Here is a 19,286-nt window from a genome sequence, read left to right as displayed (position 1 = left end):
AATTTGAAGAAAGAGATTATGCAAGAAAGCAGAATGACATATGTTTGTGCTATGATTTTCCCTTTCATAGCACATCTGAGATAATTTCTCGCTTCCCTCTCACAAACAACATAGTGGAGAGCGAGGATAAGCCCTGGACTTAGGACATGGAGTCTGGACCTTAGGGAGGAAAAAAGTTATTTTGTGGAAGACCAGGGCAAAACAGAGACATGAAGTTCAAAATAAACAGGAGCATTTCAAAGGATCAGCATAAGCACTGCAGATATTTATTACCCATTGTCAGTCAAGGGTGTTGGTTTTGGCACCCATCATTATGGTATTGAAGTGGCCTCTCTGGAAAATGAACAGCAATGGCAAAGCCACAGACAGACTGGAGACTCATGATCCTCCTTTTTAGGATCCATGTAGATTTTAATATTGAGTTTGCAAACATGCTATTCAATGGAAAGAGAAAATTAGATTGGAGACTGGAAGTATTTTTTTACTGGGGCAAAAATAAATTTCATGCCAAACTTCCTGTTTACTTATTTTTTAATTTTCTTTAGCCAAGACACATTTCTGAAGAAAACATATATATTTTAAAATATTTCTGAGAAATATGAACATAAAATAATTCCGAAAATATCACTTGGTTTACATTCTTCCTGTTCTCTCCAAAGTGAAGGCAGTAAAATAAATAGTTGAAGTGATGTTCTCTCCTCGTTCAATTTAATTGAAACCTTTCATTAGGCTTTTCTTTTTCCTGTGGACAAAATGAAAAATGAGATAATCTGAGGAGAAATTTTACAAATTAAATTTATTTACAGAGATCAATGTGATCTTCAGATCGTAGTTTGAACAAAGTCACTGCACTCTGATCTGTGTAATCTTCTGGACTTGTGAATTTGAGCTAGCACTGCTTTCCTGAGGGAGGTGGCTGGCATATAAAGAAAGGTTTGTGTCATGCCTCCAGATGCAGTGCAAAGCAGTAATTTTTAATACACATCATTCAAATCACCTCTCTTTTTGTTCCCCCCCAACTCCATTAGGTAGCAATCAGTCTGGGGAGAATGGTGTAATGGTGTGTGTGGGTAAGACAGGGAAGGATTGCTGTGCTCCACTGCAGAAATTGATTTTTTTTCAGGATGTGTGTCTGTGGCTCATAAGCTCCATCTGCTAGAAAGGGTTTTCCTCCCTTTGAGAGTCCTGGGCCAGGGCACAGGCAGCTGAGGAGACCTGGACCTTCTTCACTGCCAGTCCTGTGATAATTCCCAAAGCATCGCCTGGCAAGAGATCTGGTACAGGCTGCTCTGGGACACATCCTGTTCTGCACTCCTATTCCATGTTTGTCACTACCTTGCAAACTGCCCCTATTCCTTTTTAAGCCTCTTTCATCATGGGATTAGGTACTTTGGATGCCCATTCCATCATGAGCAATTAATCTCCATCAGCTCCATACTTACCCATTCTTGCAATTCCTGCAAACTTTGTTCAGCTCTCCTTGAAATCAAGAAAAATCAGTCCCTGAGTAGCAGACAGCTTTCAAGGGGATATTTTTTGATGGATTTGGAAAAATATTGAGGCTTGCATGATCTTAGTGGCCTTTGAACAGCCATCAATCTCCCACCCGCCACACAACATAATCATTTCCCTGTGTGAAATGCTTAGCCTACCATTTGTGAGGTTTTGATCAATCGAAGGTGAAGCATTCACACTGAATTTTTTAAAAAATGAATGAAGAGTGAAGGGACGTGTGCAGCTGAGCAGCAGCTGATGGTCAGAGGAGCCACTGCTTTCCCCAGTGGCTCCAAAGTCAAATACCTTTGTATTTATGTTTCTTGGATACTTAAAATTAAGAGATAGCTACAAAATGCTTAGGCAGAAGTCAGTTTGTCTTTAGAGATCTAAGTCCCGAAGGACTTTCTGGTTTTTTATCGAGTGAAAAAAAACCCATGTATTCAACACTAAATATCTTCTCCCACACCCACTTTGAACAGGAAAGGACAGAACTTTGAACAGAAAGAGATTTTTTTTCTTTTTCTATAAAGAATAAAATAGTAAATTAAGCATGAATCCAATTAAGACAAAAAAAAAAAAAAAAGAAAATTCATAAAAAAGTTCACTTTGGATGTCAGCAATTTTTAAAAATGACAAAATATTTATTTTTAGAATATGTGAAAATTCTCAACTTTTCATTTCATAGGGCTATTTTAATAAATAACAGAATGGTCTAAAAATGAAAGATTAAATTAAAGAGGCTAAATAGCTCCAAAAGGGGGCTAATTTTTTTAACATCATATTGAGTTCAAGAAAAATACCCATACTAGGCTTTTATTTTATCTAGACTATGTCTTCCCCTTTTATTTTTTTCTTCACTTCAAACATCAAAGGAATAAAAACCACACAAACACAATATTTGCTATCTTGTTCCAGTAGGGCCTCTCTTCCTGTTTATTATTCATCCTTGCAACTGTTCTTCCCACCATCATCAGGATTCTGTGCATCTCGTTTACCCAAACCTCTCAAAACACTTTCTTTATCTAATCTATTTTAACCGTGCTGAAGAACCCTTCATGGTAATATCTCAGCACTGAAATCTAATCCAATCCATCAGCCAGCATCTCGTTGCTTTATGAGCACTGATGGCCAGACACTGTAACCCTTTCCTCTGAATGAAATCGACTGCACTACTCAGCTCTGAATAAAGGTGTCAGAATCTGTGCCTCAGCTGGCAATACCTAATTCGTATCCTCATTTCACAGCTGGGGAAACTGAGGCACTGCAAAATAAAGCTGCTGAGGGTCACACATCAGTTCATCTGAAAATGAGAAACCAGAAGTCCAAGCTCACAGCCCTCAGTTCCCACCAGCAGCACTCGAATTGCTGCTTGAAGACTTGGCTTGTGTTTTAATGCATGCAATGCATTCAGACTTGTGCCTTCAGTAATAAAGGCTTAACTGTGAAATAAAACTCTACAACCATCATGTTTACTTGTGCTTGACTGTAGGTTGCTGGCTGAATAGAAATTGCTTTCTTGAGATGGCCAAAAATAATAATAAAAAAAAATTACAGTTGATAGGTTTGTCCTCGCCCTGAGTTACAAGGAGAGTGAGGTTATAAACCAAATTTCAGGCAGTGCTGGGCTTTATCTCCTGCTCTAGATGGCCACAGGACAAGGCACCATTCTAGGAAAATAATTTCAGTTTGTTTAAAAAGAAAAAGAAATAGTAATAGTAATGATGAAAGTAATTGATGTTCAAAGGAGTCCTCGAGCAAATTCAATTTGTAGGAATATTGCTGGCATAGTTTCAGGGGTTTTCTCTTCAATTCAAATATAACAGCCATATGTGAAAATTAATATTTCTAGGTACATTTACATTTGATCCAAATTCTTCTTCTTAAGTTGCTTGTTTCTCCCCTTATCCCCAATCTGCTGTTGCAAAATTACATCTGTGTGTTATAGAGGGAAGCAGAGGAAGTACACAGCGGTTCAGCTGTTCCAAACTTCATATATTGAAGTTGCATGATAGCAAACATTTAAGGAAGTAAAAAAAAAGAAAAAACATGGCAAAAGCTGATCAATTTTATTATCTCAGCCTTTAGAGATAAATAGGATTCAGATAGCAGGAAGAGCTTGAATTTGTCCACTAGTTACAAAATACTCCTGTGATTCTGTACAGTTATGTGCCTTTCCTCCTCAGAAAAAAATCGAGCTCTCAGCTGATGGTTGGAGATACTTGTTAAAGAGAAGGCACAGACTGGAGGATGGGATGGGTGGATGGGATGCTTGAACCAAAATTCCCATGAGATAATTTTGATAACATTTCAGAAAAGAAATATTAAGAGTGTGAAAAGCAAACCAGCACACTGTAAGAAACTAAATACTGGTGGAATCTAAGACCAAATAAAATAAATAAAGCAACTTAAACACAGGAGCGAAAAGCCCTGATGAGACAAAGATTAAAAATATTGTCAGAATCACATTAATGAGCATAATGTCTGCAGTGTTAACAAAATCATGGCTAGATAACTGTTTAAAACTAGAGAAAAATGTCCTTTTCCCACGTTTGAATATTCTGTGTGTCATCCAGTTTCAGGCAAAGGCTGTTAAAGCTATATTAAGATACTACCTGAGTTTCAACAACAGGGACTTCTTGAATAGCTGATTTTAACAGTTCAAGGATAAGTGTCTTGGCAGCATGAATGTTTTTTTCATGGTAGTTGGCTTCTGCCTGACGTGTTCAGGGCTCATTCACCCTTCTTTTGCACATCACTCTAAAGGGTACTAAAAGCCAGGAACTGACAAGGACTCTCAGTCTCATACTTTGGGGTATGAGTCTGGAGAACATTGGAAAACTGACTCATTGTGATGAAATGACAGGGCTGTTTTCTTTTGTTCTGCATCAATGGAATATTTTAAAGTAGTAGAACTTGCTGGTATTCAAATCTGCTTGCTTTTTCTTTTTTTTTTTTTATCTGAGTCTGCTCACCTAAAAAAAAAAAAAAGACAGCTGTGTCAGGCCTGGGCATGGGATTCTTATATAGTTTTGAGACATGGAAGAAAGAGCAAGTGGGGGAAGAAGAGCATTTCAGGATACCTAGTACAGACCCACTGTAGCACATGGATCCCTTTTCAATACCTTTTTTTCTAGTTACAAATTGTCACATTTAAAGACAGGAAGACACCATTTGACGTTCTTGTCTAACTTCTCACAGACAGATAATTTCAGCTAGCAAGACTTGCACCAAATCTCATTCAGAGAGAGAGGTTTTCTGACCAGGTTTTTGGAGGAAGTTTTTGCTTAGTTTGTTCTTTACCTGTATTCTCTGCCACTACCCAAATGAGTCCAGGGAAAATAATCTGTTGTGAGCAGTTATCACCATCAGTAGGCTCAGTGTGTTACAGAACAAAGCTATATAAAGGGATATACTTAAACTGCATTTAATAGAAGAAATGCCATCTTCTAGTATAAAGTGTTTCATTGTTCACACATTCATAGACTCAATAATGCTGTAATTGCTACTCACTGCAAATAAGCTTCTTGAATTCAGTTCACAGCACAGCTGAACTCATGCTGGAGACAATTTTTCTGCAAGCATAGACACCACCACCCCATTAGGAATCACAGCTGAAATCTGTTTGGGCTCATACAGACAAACTAGAAAGGAACAGGAGAGAGACAGAGAGAGAGAGAGAGAAGATATGGATCTGTAATTACAAGTGGCAGAAGGACGTGGTTAAATTCATTGGGCAGCAATACCAGCAGATATCTGCAGAATGTCTTGTCTGTAAACATTGTCTGAATTAATCACAACAAGAGACAGTGTAATAATTGCATTTTATTAAAACTGAACAAAAGACTATGATACTGCTCTGAATAAATGAGCTCACTGTAATGTGACCCACTTCCCTGAGACCTCAGCCATAGCCAAAGTGTCTCATAAATTGTGCTGGAGAGAGGCAGATGGAGGAGAAGACCTGCAGAACCACCACATGAGCTAATTAGGGAAATGGGTTCTTGAGTGGGAACAATCCTTAAGCCAGCAGACCTGGTCCACCTCTTTAATTTTTGTTTTCTTTTTAGTAGTAATTGAACAAATAATGTTCATTTGCTTATGGAGGCAGCATGTTTTCTCTTCAGATTGTCTTCAAGAAATAAAACCTCCTGTCATGTCAATATTTTGTTATGCAAAGAAGTAAAATACTGCAAGGATTTGAGGCACCATTTTAGTAAAGGATCAGAAAAGAATAAGTGCTCCTATCTTTTGCATTAATGAGTTTTGGGCATGGGAAATTCTGTATGTATGAATAAATGTAGACTAACAGATTTCCAAGATATTTCTTCTTTGTTTAAGAGACACTGCAGGAAAGTAGGGTATTAACTGGAAGTTGGTTATACAGTGGATATATGACAGAAGTAGCTATAGATATATGCAGTTATTGGCAGAGACATCAATATTCTGAGTGTATACACCTCTCTATGTGTGCCTGTATTATACAGGAATCGACTGAGTTTTTCTCTGAAACCAGTTCAAAATCTGATGTGTCTTGCTGAAGTGTTTCTCTGTCTTGTTTCTCTTGTATCACTCAGGATATTCAAGACCTGTGTATCCACAAATCTCCACCAAAATCAGTCTCAGAAACAGCAGCCTCAGACATTACTGTCAGTTTTCAAGCCTATTTCTTGTCAAGCTCTGTAGACCTTTCCTTGTACAACACCTGCATTTTGAACCCTTTCAAGGGCTATAGAGCATTAGATTTAACATCTTATTTCTTCAGCAACATTTTACCTTACAAAACCAGTAACAGGCCAAAAACTTGTCAAAGTACAGCACTCTGCCTCTTATTAAGGGATGTGCCAAGAAAAGGCTGAAGCCCATTAGGGAGAAAATACACTTTCTGTCATGTATACAGATAGTTTGGGTTGTAATCAACGCTGTGATGCTCTGATTCAAGAGCTCTTGCTTTTTTTTCAATTAGATGTTAAAAAGAAGCAGCAACCTTCTCTCGTGCTGCACAGGACACTGATGCCTTTCAATCACAAGTATTTAGGGGCCTCTTTCTCTTTGGAATGCTATTTACAACTGCTGTGTACGTTTGCTGGGTCGGCCACATTTTACATTTATGAATAGATATTTAATTACTCTGATTTCATCCATCTAACTGGCTTTCTCCTCTTTTAAACAATTGCACACAAAGTGGCTTGTATCAACAGACTACACAGACCATATACCTTAATTAACACTGTGTGTTAATTAAGCCACACAATCTACCAGTGCTTTTCAGAGACACATCAGGTTTACAGGTGTTACAAGATCCTTGCCAGGAAACAGAAGCTATATATGGATGCCAGGTCTTTCTAATAATAATAATCCTCCTGACTCAGCCTTCCTCATGTTAGAGCTCCAGCAGTAACAAAGATCCTGTCTTTCTGTGAAAGTGAGACTGATAAGTGTAGTGGTCAGCATGAATAAATATATGAAACAGTATTAAGGGTCTGATTCACTTTCAGTGACATTGAGCTAAATGAGAAATAAATAAGCTGATATTTATAGAATTGCCCAAGGGAATAAAGGCTTATGCAGTGGTAATAGGTTGCATGTATTCACTGACTCTTTTTCAAAGGTTTGTCTGAAATATTGTGCCATTAGATTTCATTTGCATGTATTTCTGTCTAGGCTGGTAAAGAGAGCGATAGAAAATACTGCAAGGTGATCATGATGACTTTAAGGATACAGACTGTAAATGGATTAGGATATAAACAGTATGAAGAAAACCAAATCTGGGTTAATATGGTCATAGCAATTACAGCAGATCTGACTTGCATAAGTAGCCAAAGCTCATGCCACACCCCTCCCTCTCTTCAAATGTCTCTTGGACAAGGATTCAGTGATCTTTTGCAGGGTGGTGCCCTCATTGTGCGGAACAAAAACTGACTGATGATGACTTCTGTCACTCCTAGCCATCACTGTAGCAAATTAAAAACCCAAGCCATAGCACTGAAATAAATTTGATCTGCCTCTTGCTGCAGAGATTGCACAAGAACATGTTGGGAGGAGAAAGATATGCTGTACATGTTAGAGCTCAGAAATTTCCAGGAGTGCTTGCCAGGATCACTCTATATGCTAAATTTGTACAAACACAGCAGTTAAGAAGTTGTACTCCAGTTAAAGTGTCGTTTGACAAGACAAACGCATTCTGCTGTCTCCTCTTATCTTGTGAATGCTTTATCTCTGGAGGAGAAGAGCAGATATTCTGTGTCTTTCAGATCCAGCCCAGCTCTTGTGTTAGACTTAGCATTCAGAGTACATCACAACTGAGGAGAAAATGTGAGTCGCCTTCGTCCGAGGACAGAAGAGTGCAAAGGACCCTTCAGATTTCAGAGTTGAGGGTAGTAATACTGAATTTAATGTGGAACAAGTACTTTTTTAGTCATATATATATTTTGAGTATAACTTAAGAACAATGGAAATATAGTCTAAGCCTCACTGACCAACGCTTTCATGTTCACACATGGCTTTTCTCACAATCTTTCTTTTATTGAGTGCTGCAATATGCGGATGAACATACACAGCAGCTCTGGGAATTCCCAGGGCCTTTTCCCCAAAACAGCAGTGGGAATTTTTAAACTTCAGGAGCTGAATGAGGGAAAAATGTTAAACATCTTTTGAATCCTAGTAAATCAATGTCACTGCAACTGTGGGTTCTCAACAGGAACATCTAATGTTTACATGGTTGCAGATACGGCTATTTTACTTCTCTAATATTTTGATTACATCCACCCTTCTATTTCTCACTCTCCTTTCATATCCCTAAAATATTACCGATTGTGTATGTATGTGTTTTGACTATGTTGAGATTGATATGAAATCAAATGAGACATTAAAGAAATTAAGAGAGAGCCCTGTCACTCTGTCAGTGACAGAAATGTCTACATAAATAATTTTCTGTAACAGCCCCATCAATAACTATAGTTATAATACTCTTCCTGCAGCAACTTTGTTTGAGTTTAGTGTGTCTGAAAGCATTGATCCTTGTCGTGAATTTCTTGCTTTCTAATGTCTGAATTGTTAGAAAAGTAGTTAATCCAAATTGATTTTAATGGAAGTTAGTACTAAATCCTTTTGGGAGTCTGGACCTAAATGCCTGGAAAGAGTCAGTGGTTGTTCACTGATACTGAACAAATATTCCACTTGTTCCTTTGTTTTCCTTTCTCCTTTATTCAGTATACTGGAAACTAATTCAAGGCTTTGCTAGTCCTATTACTAAGCAGCTCCTGGATAACAGTTGTTAACATTTGAAGTACAAGAAGGAAGCTTGGCACCTGAGGGGAAGTAGTGCAGGAGCTGCAGTGGCTTCAGTCAGCATGCTCACACAGGGAAGAAACAGAAATTTTGCTAACAGGCTGCCAGACATGCAGGCTCAGTACCAGAAAAAGCACTTATTACAAGGCAACCTTTGCAATTCCCAAGGCCTTTAACAACATTTTGCAAAGAGAGTACATGTCAAGGGTGGGTATGTGACAGAGAGTCCAAGAAAATCCAAACTTTGAAGTGACTACAAAACACTATTGCAATAGTTCCTTTCAGCTGCTAGCAGACTCTGGCACCCTCTAGACATCCACATGCACGACTACTGTTCCAGAGAGTTCAGAGTATGGATAAGTTAGTGCTGGTGGAAAATGTGCTGGACTGTCAGATTCCACCTGCGAATCTTTGTCTGTGTCACCTCATTGGTCCTACCCTTGTGTGATTGTATAAATTTCTCTACAAAGGCCTTACCCAATATATGTCTCTTGTCATGGACTCAAAGCTTTTGGAAGATAATTGCTAATGTTTAGAAGAGAGATGTCAGCAGAGAGACAAAGGATAAAACACATTTGGTTGAGTAGCCCCTCCAGACTGATCAAGGCTGCTTTCTGGATTCTGCAGATACAGTGGTCACTTTAAAATTATCCTTCCTTACACAACTGCAGCCATCAAGGAGCACAGTGGTCCCAAAAGGTGGCTGTTAAGCATGTACTTCATGTAAGACAAGTCAGGGAGCAGTCTCTACACACCTTTGTGTTTGTCACTCTGGGATATCTGGCTGAAAGTCTTTTTGTTGCCATATTCTGATTTGTCAGCTTAATATTTTTCTACTTGGGTTTCTTCAGGTGGATAATTTGTTCTGCCACTGACAATTTTATGTAGAGACTCTAATAATCTGAGTTAACTTTCTCTGTGCATGTGCTAGACAAGGATGAAGACAGGCCATGAAAGACTTGTGACTTCTTCCCAAGAGATCAGATATCCTCTCCTGTGAACAAAACGGTGTTTCCAAGAATGTTTAACACACAGTCACTGAAAAATAATTTGATGCTGAGTCTCTAAATGCTCTCTCCTCTGCTTCAATGTCACAGGAGGTTTAGTTTGGGGTTGTGACACACTCATCTCATATACTTGCATAGCTACATGGTCACGTCATTTTGAGTCAGGGACATATCAGAGAGTAGGATCAACCTCTTTCTGTGGCAGAAGACTGAGGGATAGATTTTTCTAGGAAGAATCATGAAGCACAATGCAGAGGCAGCTCTTTGATTATGAAACCCCAGCTGTGAGAGAAGAAGATATATATCAATTGACTGCACACATCCTTCCCACAAATGGATAAGTGCAAAAGTATTTGAGGCACAGATTACTCTCTTATTTCAAATCTGTATATTCAGAAAAAATATACAAGAATATGTGGCCTTTGCACTTGACTTCTCTGCCCATTTGTTCCCTGTAATGTGCACCCAGTATCTGGGATTATCAAGAATAGGGATGAGGAGGAGTGCTGCAGGTCATTGCTTAATTACATGCTGTAGATAAAACTCAGTGAAGTTACTCTTACATGGAACCCACGGACCAAGAAAAGTAGGTCTGCCATGTACATTCAGGCCTACGTTTTTATGACAACATTTTAATTTATAAATGACATATTGATCTCCAGAAAATTAATTACAAAGTAGGGTATTGATTTTGGTTTAAATCAACAGAAAACTTCCTTTTCCCTTTAAAGAAAAAGAAGGTCAATTCTATTTAAACCAAAATTTCTAGAAAACACCAGACATAGTTGTCAAGTGTAATGGTAGAGGTACACTCTCATGCCAGGAGAGAGGATTAAATCACTTCTTACTTTGAAAATTAATTCATTTTTCAGCTGCTAAGCAAAAGAAAAGTCAATGTAAAGCAAGTCCACTGATTTCAGCAGCCCTTGCAATGTCCCTGAAATCAAACTTCTTATATAGAACTTTTTTCATAAGGAAGACTACAATGAAAGCTGTAGCCTGTAACAAGTCATTCCTGAGTACCCGTGTGTCTCCACTGGGCATTGCAAAGTGGTGTTTTATTTTCTCATGTGCAATCTCCATGAGTGTTATCACATGACAGAAATTACTTCTTTGTCTTATGCACAAGATGAGAAGAAACAGGATTACATTGCAGGAGGGATGGCTCAGTCTAAATATTAGGAAAGATTCTTATATATAAGATTTAAGAACAATCCTAGAGAAACTGTCTAAGGAGGAAGAAGTGTCCATATCCTCAAATGCTTAAAGAACAGTCTAGACAAACATCTGTCATAATTAGGTAGATATTAATTCATCCGCAGGAAAGCAAGGGACCTTTTATTATCTTTTTCAGCTTTACTTTTTATATCTATAAATTTCATTTCAGGATCATGGAATTAGCAATTTTAGTTGGCAGCTCTTTGACTTAATCCCGAATTTTGGAGAAACTTGCATTCACTAATAGAATTGATATATTGTGCTCATTTAAGTGGTTTATTATTTTAATCTTCTATGGAAACAACAGCAGAAGAGAGCACTTACATGGCATGATGGGTTAAGTCAGTGTCATAGCCTAACTAGAGCTTGGGCTACTCCATTCTGATCTAACAGTTCTCCCTGCCACAAGCATTCTGTCATAAGTTCTTACTCTACTTCTCTCTCACTGGGACTAAACAAACTTTTTTAATTCGGACGGCAGCAGATCACTCAAGTGGACCAAATAAATTGCAAGAGCTTTGGAATAAAGAAAAAGATCTGAATTTAAACCTCAAGCTACATATCCCCAGTCCACATCTTGCAATAAACTTGCAGCCAAAAATTTCAATAAGCTACTCCTTATTCTGTCTTATCTAAATGTATTATCTTTTACTTAACAATAGTGTAGTGGATTTTTTCCATCAGCTAACACCATAATTCAGTGGCACATTACAAACATGAAAAGAAGCTATTATGTGCATACAGTAGTAAGTTAATTCCAACACCAGAAGCACCTCTGGCAGATAGCGCATGCAAAATGTACTTGCAAAAAACAATCTATAGCGCTTTTAGTAGGATGGATTTACCTTATTTTATACCACACAGTTCAGGTAATAACTGAGGAGGAGAAAGAATAGGTTTTCATGGCAAATGCTTGAATTCTCCTCATAAATATCACAAACCTATTGAGCCATCTGAGGAATGGTGCTAGTCATACACCTGAGGAGTCTGTATGAGTCAAAGACAGCTCTGAATTTATTAGTCAGCAATCTTTTCCACAGAGTTGCAAGTCAATTGAACAATATTCTGAATTATCTCTGAGCCATGGGACCATTCACATGTTTTCTCTCTGAGCCCAAGCTGAGGTATCCCGGTAGCCTGAACATCTTCTCTCTGGGTACATTCATTTGACCACCCAGTCCCCATCTTTACTCATCCAAGAAGGAAAACTACCTTATGCTATCACAGATCCTATTCCAGTGCACACACACATGCACACACGTATTTTAGACCAAGAGAAACTCCAGTGTCTGTTTAGTTAATATAAAAATGCTTCAGTCATCCCTGCAGCAAAGGGAACTATCTGTCCTCACTGTTGAAATTAATGATGTTGAACTTATTTATTTGCATTGCAATGGTGTTTAGAGACTTCAGGAAAAAAGTCAAGGTTTTATTGTGCCAGGCAATGTAGAGTTATTTAATAAAAGACAGCCCTTACAACAAACAGCGCACAATCAATATAGACAAGAGAGGTAAAAGATGGGAGAAAATACTCTTTTATCAAATTCCAGCTTTCAAATGCAATATCCGTTTGGAGTCATCACCTGAATGAAATCTAAGATCTGAAAGGCTACTTTTATTACTTGTATCCATAAATATTTATGGCAATTTATCCTCAAAATTCCCATGTGCTCAGGGCTTTATATACACATTCAGCACAAAGGGAATTCAGGATGCATATCTGAGGGCACAATGGTTTGAGTAATCAATTCTGTATTCCCTTCAAAGAGCTAGAGCACCGTTTAATTGAATCCTCTGCTTTGTATCAAAATGCTAGTAATGTATACAGAAACATATAGCAAGCACTTCTTGCTGAAGGCTTGCCATGTCTGTTTTATTGTATCTTCTGCTTTCTTTCAGGCCCTAAAATACCACCTGCCACTCCAGACTTGTGACAGCTGTGAGAGTCCTGATGAAATTTTCAAATAATACTTCATATTATTTTGAAGTTTATGAAATGCTATATATTAGATGTAAATAAATTATGCCTGAGTCTTTCATTTTGCCTTCTGCTCCTTGATATATTACAGTTTATAGATTCCAACTCTTCTAGTCCCTAAACTGAAGGAGTAGAAGTTTTCTCTTTATCCATGATGGCTGTGAAGTTTGTGTAATGCTGTGACTCCAGGAACAGAGACTCTCAAGAGAAAATGTAGATTATCAAGAAATTTAAAAGAAAATTGTTCTAACTGCAATATTCATCAAGTTGCATCTGAATGGGTTCTTTACATCTAGCTGTACAGTTATTGTTTCACAGTTTAGTTTTAATTTTTCAAGACAGTTATTAATAACTGATCATTCTTCTGCATTTATTGTATAATTCAGATATTTTCAAAGAAAAATCAGCTTGGACTAGTGAACCCTTTTAAACTCTTAATGGAAATGTAAACTCCCACTCACCAATCTATGTCATTATCTGTGCCAAAGCTGCTATATGTAATTGGCTGGGGCAGGATAGCTCACAAAACTGTTATTCCTTGTTAACGTCTTGTTAACAGAACACTGTTTAAGTGAAGCCTTGGTTAATACACTCACTACCAGGCTTCTGTATTTTGCAGAAGCACAGCATGTTGCTGTATACGTTGTATTCCCATTTCAGATAAAAAGGGAAAACAACTCTTTTCTTTATGAGCAATAAGCTAATGCCAGTAGAGCAAAGAAATCTCTCTAATCCTCATGGATGGCTCTTTTGTTCTAGATACTTTTGTGTACTTAGACACAAGGGTGAACAAAAATACAGTGAAATTTTCATGACTGATGGAATCTAGGAGGATTATTTCTATCAGTAAGTCAGATTCAAAGAAAGTAACCAAAGAAAAGCTTTTCAATACATTGATATCCTCGATATGTGAAATCAGTGGAAGTGTTGCTTAAATACTGATTGTGTTACATGGTTTAGAAATAGGGTTAAAATCATTTATATGAGAAATATATAAATTATAACTCTTATAAAAACAGAATTCATAAACCATAAATTTCCTATGCTTTCAATTTTTTTTTCTGCTGAAGACACTGAAATGCTAGAGTTTCACACAGACTAGAATATTCCATAAAACCTCTATTTGAAACACTTTTATATAAAATTTTCAGATGGCAAAATTAATTTCTCTAATCCAAATTTACTGTTTAAAAATCCACAACTTTCCTTAAAAAGGAGAGAGATAATTAGTAAAAACTCCTGATATATTGAAGCAAACTGACTTTAGATCACTAGAATATGTGATCTTAAATTCCATTTAACTGCAGTATAAACAATTCATTATTCAGCAACACTGAGATTCAGGAGCACTTGGGGACACTGTAATTGGCTGCTGTGCTTGCAGTGAGCTGGGGGAATATTTTTTAAAGAACCTGAATAAACTAGTCTAATCTGCTCAGAATATGAGCCTTACTATTGAAAACCACTTCACTCTCCTTGACAAGCAGCCAGTGGCTTTTCTGTGAGTTATCAAGTCTCCTAGACTCCTCATCTTTCAGGATCTGGGAATTCACTTGGGCTGTGCCAGAGATAGTTTGTCTGAAAGTTTGTGATAGAGATTTAATATCTCATGAGTGCCAGAAGAAAGCACATACACAGAACCACCAACTCATCATTCAATAAATCTCCTGTTGTTCTTTACTAGTTTGGTTTTGCTGAGTTCTATGGATTTTATTTCCAAAGAAATGCATCAGCAGCAGTGCTGGAAAAACATACCTGTTTCTTCCACCGGGAAAAAACAGGAGACAGGATAGATAGGAATAGGTGGCAATATGAAACACCAGAACAAGAGAAAAAAACAGATTCTTATACTTGAATTTCTGATGTAGATTACTGACCACCATAATTGGCTACTAATCAAAGAATTTCTTTCACTAAGAGAGGTAGAGGCACAGACCTGTCTAGAGTGAGGCCTGGGCTATTTTTAAAACCTTACTAAGATCTTTCTTACTGGGAATGTCATTTTACTTTTGATATCACCTCTTTTTCCTTTATCTACTTTGAGTTTGCTTTGACTTTGCAGACTAAGCTGTTTGCAGCAGGGACAGCCTGTTTTTGTTTGTATTTGCAGTTTACAACACAGGGAATCCCCAGGATTGACTGGGACAGCTCAGGATCTGCAGAGACATAAACAAAATCATTTAAAATACAATTTTTTTGCTTTTCTAAGTGTATGAAAGTGTTAGCTTACACACACACACAAATGGTCACACATTTGCTGCATCTTACTACAGCTCAAAATGCTCTCAACCCTTCAAACCAGAGAGAAGTTATTAGCTGTTTGCTTGCACAACGTTGAAGCTATCACAAGCCCCAACTTTGATTTCTATGACTGCATGCAGCTGGGCAGATAAAAACCAAAAAATCAGAGTTCAGCGAAACACTTCCCATTTGTTCCAGTGGAAGTGAAAGAGGATAAAGATGATGTCAGACCCCCAGATCCCTTCCCCTCTCAGCCCCATGGAAGATCATCTCCAGAAACTCCAACAAGAGTAACAAGAGGGGCAAGAGTGCAAGTATAGAAACAATAGACTTTTCTTACAAAAAAAAAAGTAACAGTCCTGCTGGACCACCTTACTCAGAACTTCCAGAAAGGAACGTGATTGATGACAAATGATGTCCATAAACCAAATGAATTTGCTGCTTCAGATGTTCCCACTGGTTTACATTTGGAACCTCAGTGGCAGCCAGTGAGCCTGGCAGGTTATCAAAGTGGTGCCTTTTGTGAGGAGCAGCAGCCATGCTCACAGTGCCTACGGGAAGCACAGCTGTCATGCCAATAAAATTATTCATATACTGGGCAACAGAAGGGCACTCTCTAGCCTGCCTGTGATCTTTTAATTCCATCTTGCAAAGGTTAAAGGGACAGGATGAGATACTACAACTTTTTAGACATCCAGTTCCCTTTCTTTCTCTGATTCTTATTCTCTGCTGTACTGATAAGATCTCGGTAAAAGGCAATGAGAAGTAGGTTTACTGTAACCTCAGCAGGTCTGGTCATTTAGAGAGGCTACCATTCATTATGAATGGAAATGACAAGGCGTGACAGAAATTCAAAGGCAGCCTTCACAATTCTGTCAAGGAGAGGCAGTATCAAATGAATATATCCATTAGTACACTGTGCTTAGCTTTATGCAGACCCAAGGCCTGGAAGTTTCATGATAAACAATTTCTGTATTTGTTAATGCAAGGTATTTTTCCTTAAGTAAAAAAGTAAAAGTTCTTCACAAAGCAGATTAACTTAGCTCTTAAAGGCAGGTGGGGTGAAGGAGGTGCCATGTATATTTTACTAGCCTTTCTCCTTTTAAAATGGATTTACTTTCCAAGAAAATACATTTCATTGCATATATACATATTTTCCAGAAGGGTTCCAATATAATGAGAATTAATATATTTCATAAAGTTCAGAAAATAATATTATTGAAATAGTGAGGAACTCAGGTCCATAGCCCACAGCTCTGGTCAGTTTAGGTGTCTTTCAGCAGTGTATTTGAATTATTGGGACTCACTTGGGCATTTACATCTTAGCTTCTAACTCCAAGGTGCCATTTTGGCCAAAGGAAAGAAGCAGGCAATTATAGGACACAGTTATCTTGCTCAAGATAGAAATCTAAAATACATCAGACAAAACTGTGTGTTGCTTTTCCCCATGATCTCTAAAGGGATCTTGAGATACTAAATCTAGATACTAAAAAATGGAAAATGTCATCATAAAATCATTAGTTTATCTGCTGGAAAGAAAGTCTCTGGAGAAGGACCTGGGGGTCCTGGTGGGCAACAAGCCATCCATGAGCCAGCAGTGTGTCCTGTGGCCAAGGAGGCCGATGGAATCCTGGGGTACATTAGGAACAGCACTGCCAGCAGGTTGAGGGAGGTGATCCTGCCCCTCTACTCAGCACAGAACTTTGACTAATTTGAAGTGAGCAGGTTATTTCCATTTACTTCTGCCACATTCACAAAAATGAGCTAAAAGCTCCAATGTTTGTCCTGTAGCATGGATCAGAGAGCCAACATTTGCAGTGAAATTGAACTTTGGACACTAAAAGTGCTTCTTGATTAAATGCACAAAAGTTTCATAGAGATGGGTAGGTTTTATCCACCAGTGAAATTAAACACCTCAAGAGAGGAACATGGAAACTGCCTAATAATTCACAGTTACACTCTAGAATAATGTAAGACAAATTCCAATGATGTGAATGTTTCACTGGCCTAAAATTAGCTGGCTGCTTTTGTTTCTCCAGGCTTATCAGTTTCTGCCTTAGATTTTATGAAAAAATTAGTGAGTGATCAGCTTCCTTCCAGTCCCACCACATCCCTCAATAATCTTCAGCGGCCTTTCCCTTTTTCAGTACAGAATCAAAGAGAAGAGACTGTGGTGTTCCGACCCTGGCTGGATGCCAGATGCTCACCTAAGCCACTGTATCACTTCCTTCCTTTACTGGACAGGAGAGAGAAAATAAAACAGGAGGTTCATGAGTTGAGATAGGGACAGTGAAAGATCATTCACCAGTTACCACCACTGGCAAAGCAGATTCTACTTAGGAAGTTTGATTAAACTTATTAAAAACCAAAATTAGAGCAGGGTAATAAGCAAGACAAATCTGAAAAACACCTTCCCCCAACCCCTCCCTCCTTCACAGGCTCTACATCCTCCCTGCAGTGGCACAGGTCAGTGGGGAATGGGGTTTAGCTCATTGCGTTGTTTCTGCTGCTACTCAGGGATTAGAAGTGAGATCCCTCCCACAGGAGACAGCCTTCCATGAACTTCTCTAACTTCTCTAACACTTCTCTTCTTCCCAAATGCTGCAGTTCTTAACAAAGTGCTCCAAAGTGTGTGGGTCCCTTCCATGGGATGCAGAGCTCCTGGAGCAGGCTGCTCCAGCACAGGGCCCCCATGGGGTCACTAGTCTTGCCAGAAAACCAGCTCTAGTGTGGGCTCCTCACACCACAGGTCCCAGATCCTGCCAGGAGTCTGCTCCAGCACAAGCTTCCCACACAGTCATAGATCTCTTTTGGGTATCCACTGGTCCCAGTGTGGGGCTCCTTCACAGGCTGCAGGTGAGTCTCTTCTCCCCCACCATCCTCCAAGAGCTTCAGGGGAGTCTCTCTGTTCCTGCACTTGAAGCACCTTCTCCCTCTCCTTCTCCACTGACTTTGGTGTCTACAGGGCTGTTTCTCCCACATATTCTCACTCCTCTCTTCTCTGGCCACAATTACTTCTACTACTAATTTTCCTTTTTTTACCTTCCTAAATAAATATGTTACCACAGAGGCTGATTGGCTCAGCCGTGGCCAGTGGCTGGTCCCTCTTAAAGCTGGCTATTGACTCTGTCTGACATCAAGGGAGATTCCAGCAGCTTCTCACAGAAGCCACTCCTGTAGCTCCTCCCCTGCTACCAGAACCATGCCATGAAAATGCAGTGCAGAACTATAGATAAAATGTGGAAACAATCATAAGCTAAGACCCTTTAATCTCAGCAAATTTGGGAATAAATTTGGGAGTACAGGTTATAGTCTCAAGTTCTGATAACTCCTAGTTTATCAAGCAGCAGCCTCAGACAGCATTACAAACTGCTATGTTCAAATAATTAATGTAAATTTATCACATTCATAATTATCAGAGGATCAGGATAATAAGATTTGATTAATTAACAAGGACTTATCCAACACAAACTAGACAGGAACAATATTTATATGTACCTTTGCTTTTTCGCATCTTCAGCTTTTTTTCACTTCTGAGGTGCAAATTGTTCTTCCAAGGAAAGACCTACAACCCAGATGGATAAACACAGTATAAGATTAATTTGCTACGAATCAGGTTTTACTTGCATGAAACAGTGGTAAAATTCAAACTCCCTGGTCACTTACTGCTTCAACAAAACATATTTTTACTGCAAAATAAGAGAGTCAAGAGTGTGACTGTCCTTCATTCTCTCTTAGGCATAGAAGATCTCTGCCAATTTTTATTCCCTCATTTGAGAAAACCTACAGGCTGCAGAGAATTCACAGGGGTGCAGTGTCATCAGAGGCTTAGAGATCATGGTCTATGGGAAACACCGAGTGAGCTCAGCTCTACTTGTCAACTCAGAGACAAAGAGATTGAGGAGAGACCTGCTTAAAGTTTGGCACAGAGAGGAAACAAATAAACCTTTTTTAATCATAGATAGAAGACAAGTAAAGATCTCAGGCTATAACAAGGGAGAGTTAAATAAAACATTTTCGTTTAATGATAATCGCCTGCTGAAATAAATAGGTTGTCT

The 19,286-nt window shown here is 38.5% G+C and overlaps 1 long non-coding RNA gene across 5 annotated transcripts in view; it reads right to left on the bottom strand.

The window, feature by feature from the left end:
- Positions 1–519: 519 nt before the first annotated feature.
- Positions 520–19,286, bottom strand: part of LOC148224258 (uncharacterized) — a 70,905-nt gene continuing 52,138 nt past the window's right edge. For all 5 annotated transcript variants that reach the window (XR_015802244.1, XR_015802246.1, XR_015802247.1 and 2 more), the window contains 3 exons: positions 18,727–18,793; positions 5,008–5,138; positions 520–742 (listed from right to left, as the gene is read on the bottom strand). This is a non-coding gene — a long non-coding RNA (uncharacterized LOC148224258). The remainder of the gene's footprint in view (positions 743–5,007; positions 5,139–18,726; positions 18,794–19,286) is intronic.

This window comes from Sturnus vulgaris, chromosome 3, assembly GCF_052056855.1.
Source record: "Sturnus vulgaris isolate bStuVul1 chromosome 3, bStuVul1.hap1, whole genome shotgun sequence".
NCBI classification, from domain to species: Eukaryota; Metazoa; Chordata; class Aves; order Passeriformes; family Sturnidae; genus Sturnus; species Sturnus vulgaris.
This window is presented reverse-complemented; position numbering and strand designations above follow the sequence as displayed.